Below are 9,977 nucleotides of genomic sequence, written 5' to 3' on the forward strand. Positions count from 1 at the left end.
ATGCTGGGAATAACAAGTGTTTTTCTGCACTGTCATATGATTCATTCAGGTTGTCTTTCGCCTACATAGCCATCTGACTGGGTACTGTTTTCTTTTCCTTATTTTCTATTTTTAGAGATGGGGTTTTGCTGTGTTGCTCAGGCTGGACTGAAATTTCTGGGCTCCAGTGATGCTCTCTCCTGAGCTTCCCGAGTAGCTGGGACCACAGACATATACCACTGTTCTGCACTTGATTGGATACATTTTAAAATGTAAAATGAGTACTGAAATGATTTTCCCTAGTCCCCATAAGCCTGGGAATGGATCGAGATGACGATACCAAAACTTTCCCCTGAGACATGGAAACTGCACTGAATGTTTTCTTGATGGTTCTAATGCACTAAGAATTAAAAGCTCGCGGCCGGGCACGGTGGCTCAAGCCTGTAATCCCAGCACTTTGGGAGGCCGAGGCGGGTGGATCACGAGGTCAAGAGATCAAAACCATTCTGGTCAACACAGTGAAACCCCGTCTCTACTAAAAATACAAAAAATTAGCTGGGCATGGTGGTGCGTGCCTGTAATCCCAGCTACTCAGGAGGCTGAGGCAGGAGAATTGCCTGAACCCAGGAGGCGGAGGTTGCGGTGAGCCGAGATCGCGCCATTGCACTCCAGCCTGGGTAACAAGAGTGAAACTCTGTCTCAAAAAAAAAAAAAAAAAAAAAGAATTAAAAGCTCTTGGCCGGGTGTGGTGGCTCACGCCTGTAATCTCAGCACTTTGGGAGGCCAAGGTGGATGGATCACAAGGTCAAGAGATCAAGACCATCCTGGCCTACATGATGAAACCCCATCTCTACTAAAAATACAAAAAAAAAAAATTAACTGGGCGTGGTGGCGCGCACCTGTAGTCCCAGCTACTCGGGAGGCTGAGGCAGGAGAATCACTTGAACCTGGAAGACAGAGGTTGCAGTGAAATTGTGCCACTGCACTCCAGCCTCACAACAGAGCAAGACTCCGTCTCAAAAACAAACCAACAAACAAAAAAGAATTAAGAGCTCTTTGCCTAGATTACCTCCAAAACATTAAAAATAACAAAATAAAGTGGAAGTAATGAAAAACATAAGACACATAGAAAAAACACTTTTCAAAAAATGTTATTTGACCTATAGCTAATTCTGATTTTAAAAGCAGTTAAACAAATGAAACACAACTTAGTGATGCTTATGACTGAAGAAACCATTGATACTTAAAAGAAGGGAAGGCTTTAGACATAAAGGCGGCGTGGAATTTTTTAACCAACATTTCATGCAGCAGATCCACTTGGCCTTCCCATGTCTCAAAAGCTTTGATTTGTGGAAATAATGGTTATGCAATTTCCACACATTGTGCTCCAATCGCAGCATGTAAGCAACAATAAAAAGAAAACAACTAAATGTACTTGAAGCTGGAGATTTTGATAAGGTTTTCTTTTCAATTCACAAAGTTTGTTAACTGTATATTTTTCTAAGGCAACTGAAATATTCCTGCTGAGTTTCAGACAAATATATGTAAAGGCAGCAAAGTGTCTGATTTTCTTAAATGTATCTATGGCAGCAACACTAGTTAATTTAGTTGTGAAAAATTAACCAAAAAGAAACTACCGGACTATAAGAATTCCATAGTTGACAGATTGTTGGTTTTTCTCTTTAAAAAAAAAAAATATATATATATATATGAATATATATGCCATCTGTTTACAAAAGATGAGAAATGTTGGAGAAAATTATTTCCCTTAGGGAATAATGTTATGAACATTCACAAAGAGGTCTCTGACATTTTCAAGGACAATTTGGTATAAGAACAAGACAGCATCAGGTCTGCATAGTCATTGGCTAAGAAAAACAGAGATGATTTCCTCTAGTCCTTGTTTTAGTTTTACTCTTTGAACTCCAAGTTTATTTATTGTTATTATTTTTAATGTGGCATGGATTGTTTTAAGAATCAACTTGGTTCTCTTTTTTGAAGTTCTTTTTTTTTTTTTTAATTTGTTGAGACTGGTTTCTAAAGTGCTCCACCTCCATCACCTGTCATTAGATGGGGGGCCGCAGCTTGGAGAACACTGACAGTTCTGAGTTCAGCTGTGGACAGAATAATGAAGGGCAGCTTCAGAAGGAGATTGAACTGCAGATTTGGAGGTAGGTGGCAATACAGTATTTCAAAATAAAAACTCCAAGCTGCAGATCAGTGATAAATTGTCATACACTAAGTGTACGTGGAGAAATAAAACTAATCTCTATCCATTTTAATTCTCTTAGAAGGACTTTCCCTCTTACATATAAAATCCTGGGAATTTCCCCCTCCTCATCTAGTCATTTCTATGGGATTAATCATACTTTGGTCACTCGTCACTAGATGGCATTGTGCAATGTTTCTTGACAGCAGTAACTAAATTGGTAAAGTTACAGCTTGGGCTATTTTTTGGTATTTTCTTCTTTGGGATGGATCTAGATAATCTAAATCTGATCCTGGATATGTCATCATCTTTATATATTTTATGAGTTTGGCTTTGTAAATTTTGTGTCTTCCTTGAGAGTCTTTTTCTTAGTATAACTTCCTAGTACATGAACCCAATAATTATTAGTCTTAAATGAACAATAAATAAATTCTTCCTCTAACTTTCCTCCAAGTCACATGTACAAATGTTTACTTATATGTGCGGAAATAAAATGAAGCTCAACACATCTAGGATCTCTACCTAGACATGAAGGTAGAAAAAAATATATGTGAAAACTTGCTTTATCTTAAGCATGGCCAGTTGAAATCTAGATGTGGATAAGCCATGAAGATAGAGTAATATAAAAATGATCAGTTAAGGCCTTCATAGCCTGTGAAATTCACAATGGAAATATAATAGCCATAAGTAACTAAAATTGATGTAAATATGATAGATATGAATTAGTGGTCACAGTCTTGTACTCTTCCAGACATAACAAATAATTGTAACCATTTTTATTTGTTGTATTCCCATAAACCTTATGGTACTGAAAAAAGAAATTCTGACTTCTATGCTATCAATAAAATAAGACACATTTTCCCTAATTATAATTGTGACTTAGTGACCTGAGAATTTGTAAATAATAATGGATGACAAAATGAATTATTTGGAGTTAAGCTAACAAGACAGATGACAGATAGATAGATAGATAGATAGATGATAGGTAGATATGATAGATAAATGCATAGCAGCTAATATAGCATTTGACATTCTGAAGTTATATAAAAACTCTAATATTGATTTGCTATTTTCATTTACTTATTTAAAAATCTGAAAAATTGTTTCTCTCTTTGAATTTGCCTTTTAGTTTTTATTTTATCCATTTGTTCATTCAGCAAACATTAACCAAACACCTGCTTTGGATCTGTTTAATACCAGAGATGCAAAGTTAAGTAGGATACCAAATTTGCCCTCAAAAACTTTTAGTCTTTCATGTTAAGCATCCGTAAAGTAAATATCAGAATCATTCATAAAAGAAGGAGCAAGGGGGAAGGAAAGAGGGAGAAACATAATGCAAAGAGTCTTAGACAAGGAAACAAGATGCAGGCCGAGGGTGGTGGCTCACACCTGTAATTCCAGCATTTTAGGAGGCCGAGGCAAGAGGGTTGTTTGAACCCAAAAGTTTGAGATTAGCCTGGGCAACATAGTGAGACCCTATCTCAAAAAAAGAACAAAGAAGAAAATATGCATGGGTTATGGTCACAGCTCTGCCAGTAACTCGTGCTATAACCCTGGACCTCCCTCACTGAATGTTCAAATGAAATAACTTTATAGAAAGGTGCTTTGTGAACTGTAAAATGTTTTTAAAATACGAGTTTTTAAAGCTTCCTCCTATAAGAAACACAGTTTTTTAATAGAACTTTGATCCTTCAGGCCAATGCATCTCCCTTTTAATTTTCTATTTCAAAATTCCAGCTGCATACATAAAACCCATTACCTTTCCAACTCAACTTGTAAAGCAAAAATTAGACAGAAGCACTACAATCTTGGACAGAGAAAAGGCAAAAGGCTAACTTAAATTCCCAGTGATCAAATCAAACTCTAAAACATTGAGATGCTGTGGTTATCCCCTTTTCCTCTTCTACTCTGCTGATTCTTGCTCCTTCTCTTAGTTTTCTGCAAGTGAGAAATGTAATTTCAAGTAAATCTGTTACAATTAAACATGAGGGATGAAAGACCTCCATTCTGGTCCTAGGCCATTACCTTTTCCATACTTTGATGGTAGAAAAAAACAAAAAAGGCTTGAGTAGATTGCTAAATTAGGAGATTCAGTACAATATCATCTATCCTTAGACTGGTTTAATAGTTCTGCAAAATGCCTATTTTTCATGAAAGGCAGTCATAACATAATCTACAATAGATAAGTCAGAAAATGTTTTGTTTTCCACAGTTTGTATGCAGAAATCATTACGTAAGGAATAAGAAACTCAAATGTTTTTAAGGCCGCAAAGAAAAATACATAGGTGGGGGAGAGCATTAGGGAAAAGAGCTATCACATGCTGGGCTTATTCCTGGGTGATGGGTTGATAGGCGCAGCAAACCACCATGGCACATGTTTACCTATGTAACAAACCTGCACATCCCGCACATGTATCCTGGAACTTAAAAAAAAGTGAAATAAAATAATTATGTATCTTAAAAAAGAAAGATACATAAAAAGGTTTCCTTGGTCAAGTACTTGACTGGATCCAGGTATATGTAGAAAAGTGTTTTATCTTAATTTCCTGGTTCATCATGTCTTTTACTTTGTTATTGCATTAAGCAGTTTGTTGTATGATGACAGCTTGAGGTAATTTTTTTTTTTATTAAGACGGAGTCTCGCTCTGTCACCCAGGCAGGAGCACAGCAGCACAATCTCGACTCACTGCAACCTCATCCTCCCAGGTTCAAGAGATTTTTCTGCCTCACCCTCCTGAGTAGCTGGGATTATAGGCATGTACCATCACACGTGGCCTAATTTTTTTGCAGTTTTTTTAGAAATGGGGTTTCACCATGTTGGCCAGGCTGATCTCAAACTCCTGACCTCATGATTCACCTGCTTCAGCCTCTGAAAGTACTAGGATTAAAGATCTGAGCCACCGCGCCCAGTCTAAAAATTTTTATATTCAATTAAATTTTTTTTCACCCTGCTCATCCCTCAAAATTAACTTCTAATTAAGCATTTTGGCTGAAACTGTTCCCTCAATATATTAGAATAACCTGGTTATTCTTGGGCTCAAGCAATTCTCCCACCTCAGCCTCCTGAGTAGCTTGGACAACAGGCATGTGCCATCATATCTCTCTAAATTTTTTTTTTTTTTTTTTGTAGAGATAGGGGTCTCACTATGTTGCCCAGGTTGGTCTCAAACTCCTGGGCTCAGGGATCCTCCTGGCTTGGCCTCCCAAAAGTGCTAGGATTACAGGCCTGAGCCTCTGGGCCCTACCTGAATGATTAGTTTCATGTAGAATAATTGTTCAGACATGGGCTATGAGAAAATCTGGAGGGTTAGAAATGAATGTTTAAAGGCCAAGATACCTATTTAAAATATTATTTCTTTCCTGACTTAACCTTCATTTTTCAGGTTTATGAGATTTTTGTCTTTATTTAAAACATTACTTCAAGCCAACAAGTATTATAAAAATGACATATTAGTATTTGTGCACGAGGAACTAAGGAAATGGAATTTTACTTTACCGGTTTCAGAGACCATGTATATTTGGATGAAAAGATCGTCTTTGTCATGAAAGTATATGGACCCACATTTAGCCATGGACAAAACTTTCCTGGAAGGAAGCAGAGATTTTATTTTTTTTTTAATTATTTTGGGAAAATGTACTGAGGCATATCTCTAAAAATAAAATAGCACTTCATCAGTACTGGTCATTTTTTAGCCACATATGACAAATGATCACATATGCTCATAAAAATCTAAAAGGAACTGAATGTTGTTCTCTTCTGAAATGGTTTAAGTATCTTTCCTTTAAACTGTATTTTAAAACAAAAACAAACTTTGCCACTTTGATTGAAGAAAATGCAGGAAGCCATATGGTCCCACCCAAAGTTCCTGCATGCAAAATATCATGGGGAGGAAGGTTCAAGGTGTTTTATGTTTCTGCCCATTAACAATGGCACTTCCTGTTTTGTCCTCTAAATATAATGAGGCTATCAAGAAAGATTATGAACTTCTCCTTTTTGCACAGTGAAGAGCATGTAAACACTGTCTTACGTGTGTAAAATTCAAACTAAGTATTGCCATTACTCAATTCTCCTGAGGTCCAACAGATTGATCTATGGTCTCCCAACAAGGGCTGGAATGTTCAGTTATTTATAGTTACCTAGTCATAAATCTGGTATCGAAGTCAACAGAATGTGCAATATTCCTTCTCTCAAATATGCGTGAAGCTACATGTTGCCACTAAATGGCCCCATGTTTTACGAGAAGTAATTAACAACTCTTAACAGATTAGGATTCAGTGATTGTCTCCTTTTTTTATTGCATTTTAGGTTTTGGGGTACATGTGAAAAATATGCAAGATTGTTGCATAGGCAGTGTGATTTGCTGTCTTCCTCCCCATCACCTATATCTGGAATTTCTCCCCATGCTATCCCTCCCCAACTCCCCACTTCCTGCTCCCCCTCCCCTATTTCCCCCCCGACAGACCCCAGTGTGTGATGCTCCCCTCCCTGTGTCCATGTGTTCTCATTGTTCAACACCCACCTATGAGTGAGAACATGCGGTATTTGATTTTCTGTTCTTGTGTCAGTTTGCTGAGAATAATGGTTTCCAGGTTCATCCATGTCCCTACAAAGGACACAAACTCATCGTTTTTGATGGCTGCATAATATTCCATGGTGTATATGTGCCACATTTTCCCTATCCAGTCTATCATCGATGGGCATTTGGGTTGGTTCCAGGTCTTTGCTATTGTAAACAGTGCTGCAATGAACATTCATGTGCATGTGTCCTTATAGTGGAATGATTTATAATCCTTTGGATAAATACCTAGTAATGGGATTACTGGGTCAAATGGAATTTCTATTTCTAGGTCCTTGAGGAATCGCCACACTGTCTTCCACAATGGTTGAACTAATTTACATTCCCACCAACAGTGTAAAAGTGTTCCTATTTCTCCACATCCTCTCCAGCATCTGTTGTCTCCAGATTTTTTAATGATTGCCATTCTAACTGGTGTGAGATGGTATCTCAGTGTAGTTTTGATTTGCATTTCTCTAATGACCAGTGATGATGAACATTTTTTCATGTTTGTTGGCCTCATGCATGTCTTTTTTTTGTAAAGTGTTTGTTCATATCCTTCGCTTCTTTGTTTTTTTCTTGTAAATCTGTTTTAGTTCTTTGTAGATTCTGGATATTAGCCCTTTGTCGGATGGGTAGATTGCAAAAAATTTTTCCCATTCTGTTGGTTGCTGATTCACTCTAATGACTGTTTCTTTTGCGGTGCAGAAGCTGTGGAGTTTCATTAGGTCCCATTTGTCTATTTTGGCTTTTGTTGCCAATGCTTTTGGTGTTTTGGTCATGAAGTCCTTGCCTATGCCTATGTCCTGAATGGTTTTGCCTAGATTTTCTTCTAGGGTTTTTATAGTGTTAGGTCTTATGTTTAAGTCTTTAATCCATCTGGAGTTAATTTTAGTGTAAGGTGTCAGGAAGGGGTCCAGTTTCTGCTTTCTGCACATGGCTAGCCAGTTTTCCCAACACCATGTATTAAACAGGGGATCCTTTCCCCATTGCTTGTTTTTGTCAGGTTTGTCAAAGATCAGATGGTTGTAGATGTGTGGTGTTGCCTCCGAGGCCTCTGTTCTGTTCTGTTGGTATATATCTCTGTTTTGGTACCAGTACCATGCTGTTTTGATTATTGTAGTCTTATAGTATAGTTTGAAGTCTGGTAGTGTGATGCCTCCCACTTTGTTTTTTTTGCTTCAGTTGGCTTGGCTATGAGGGCTGTCTTTTGGTTCCATGTGAAGTTTAAGGTGGTTTTTTCCAGTTCTGTGAAGCAGGTCATTGGTAGTTTGATAGGGACTTTTTAAATTACTATTACGTTTTTTTTTTTGAGACATAATTGTTATTAATTTTTTTGTATGTTTTTCTTGCTATGTTGCCCAGGCTGGAGTGCAGTGGTACTATCTCAGCTCACTGCAACCTCCACCTCCTAGGTTCAAGCGATTCTCCTGCCTCAACCTTCTGGGTAGCTGGCAGTACAGGTGTGTGCCACCACGCCTGGCTAATTTTTGTATTTTTAGTAGAGATGGGGTTTCACCAGGTTGGTCAGGCTGGTCTCGAACTCCTAACCTCGTGATTCACCCGTCTTGGCCTCCCAAAGTTCTGGGATTACAGGCGTGAGCCACCATGCCCAGCTAATTACCTCCTTCTAAGGCAATTCTTTTTTCTTCTTTTTTTCTTTCAGAAAAGAGAAAAAGAAAGGAAGAAAATAGGGAAAGAGGATAAAAGGAAGGAAAGAAGGAAGAAAGAAAGGAAATGTGAGGAGAGAGAGGAAAAATGAAGGAAGGAAAGAAAAATAGAGTGGAATGAGAAGAACATCACTTAAAGTGAAAAAGAAACTACTTTCTATAATCAGAGTACCTGTTACTTCCCAAAATCAGAAAAAATATTTTAGGGCCGGGTGCAGTGGCTCATGCCTGTGATCCCAGCACTTTGGAAGGCCAAGGCAGGTGGATCACTTGAGGTTAGGAGTTTGAGACCAGCCTGGCCAACATGGTTAAACCCTATCTCTACTTAAAATACAAAAATTAGCCAGGAGTGGTGGCACATCCCTGTAATCCCAGCTACTCCAGAGACTGAGGCAGGAGAATCACTTGAACCCAGGAGGCAGAGGTTGCAGTGAGCCAAGATTGCACTGCTGCACTTCAGCCTGGGTAACAGTGAAATTCTGTCTCAAAAAAATTAAATAAATAAAAATAAATTTTGTCAGGCACTTCTTATTTCCATTTGGATTTAAAAAAAGAAAAAAAAAACAGGCTGGGTGCGGTGGCTCACACCTGTAATCCCAACACTTTGGGAGGCCGAGGCCGGCGGATCACAAAGTCAAGAGATCGAGACCATCCTGGCCACCATGGTTAAACCCCATCTCTACTAAAAATACAAAAATTGGCTGGGCATGGTCGCACGCGCCTGTGGTCCCAGCTACTCATCAGGCTGAGGTGGAAGAATTGCTTGAACCCAGGAGGCAGAGGTTGCAGTGAGCCAAGACCGCGCCACTGTACTTTAGCCTGGCAAAAAAGCAAGAAAAAAAAAAAAAATACATGTTTTAGATGTAGATTCCAGATTGTTTCCCATACCAAATGATACTAAAACAATAACACATCTTCTTAGGCAAAAGATAAGAAAAAGGCTCACAAAGGGTGCTATTGGTATAGCTAATACAGTGGCAAAGTTGTTAAGACTGCTAATCCCTTTTGGAAATCGGGACAACTTGATGAGCAGATATACGAAAGATATTAGTGGGAGATCTGAGATAACCAACGATAATTAGAAAAGTCCATTTTTAGCAGAATGCATTCTGGGGCAGAAATAAGTTTAAATGCAGATTTTCTGGCACAATAATTAAAGTGATTAGGCTTTCTTGACAAATATTTCTATAAATTTATAAAACTGAAATCTGACCAGCCTGGGCAATATAGTGAGACCTCATCTCTACCAAAAAATTTAAAAATTAGCCAGGCCTAGTGGTATGAGCTTCTAGTCCCAGCTACTTGGTGGGCTGAGGCGGGAGGATCGCTTGACCACAGGAGGTTAAGGCTACAGTAAGCCATGATTGTACCATTGCACTCTAGCCTGGGCAGCAGAGCAAGACCCTGTCTCAAAACAACAACAGAAGACAAAAGAAGAAAAAAACCTGAAATCACAATAAGCAATTGTTAAAAACCAATATTTTCTCCTTCCATAAACAGAAAACACTTTGTAAAATAATTTTGCTCTAAAAATTATCACTAGTACATGCTTTCCTTCATTAA

The 9,977-nt window shown here is 38.3% G+C and overlaps 1 protein-coding gene across 1 annotated transcript in view; it reads left to right on the forward strand.

Moving 5' to 3' along the window:
* The first annotated feature begins 2,037 nt into the window (after window positions 1-2,037).
* Window positions 2,038-9,977, forward strand: part of SLC39A10 (solute carrier family 39 member 10) — a 171,505-nt gene continuing 163,565 nt past the window's right edge. Inside the window, exon 1 of the mRNA XM_037742088.1 lies at window positions 2,038-2,150. The gene's annotated coding sequence lies outside the window, so the exon portion shown is untranslated. The remainder of the gene's footprint in view (window positions 2,151-9,977) is intronic.

This window comes from Cebus imitator, unplaced genomic scaffold (genome assembly GCF_001604975.1).
Source record: "Cebus imitator isolate Cc_AM_T3 unplaced genomic scaffold, Cebus_imitator-1.0 Scaffold113, whole genome shotgun sequence".
NCBI lineage: Eukaryota > Metazoa > Chordata > Mammalia > Primates > Cebidae > Cebus > Cebus imitator.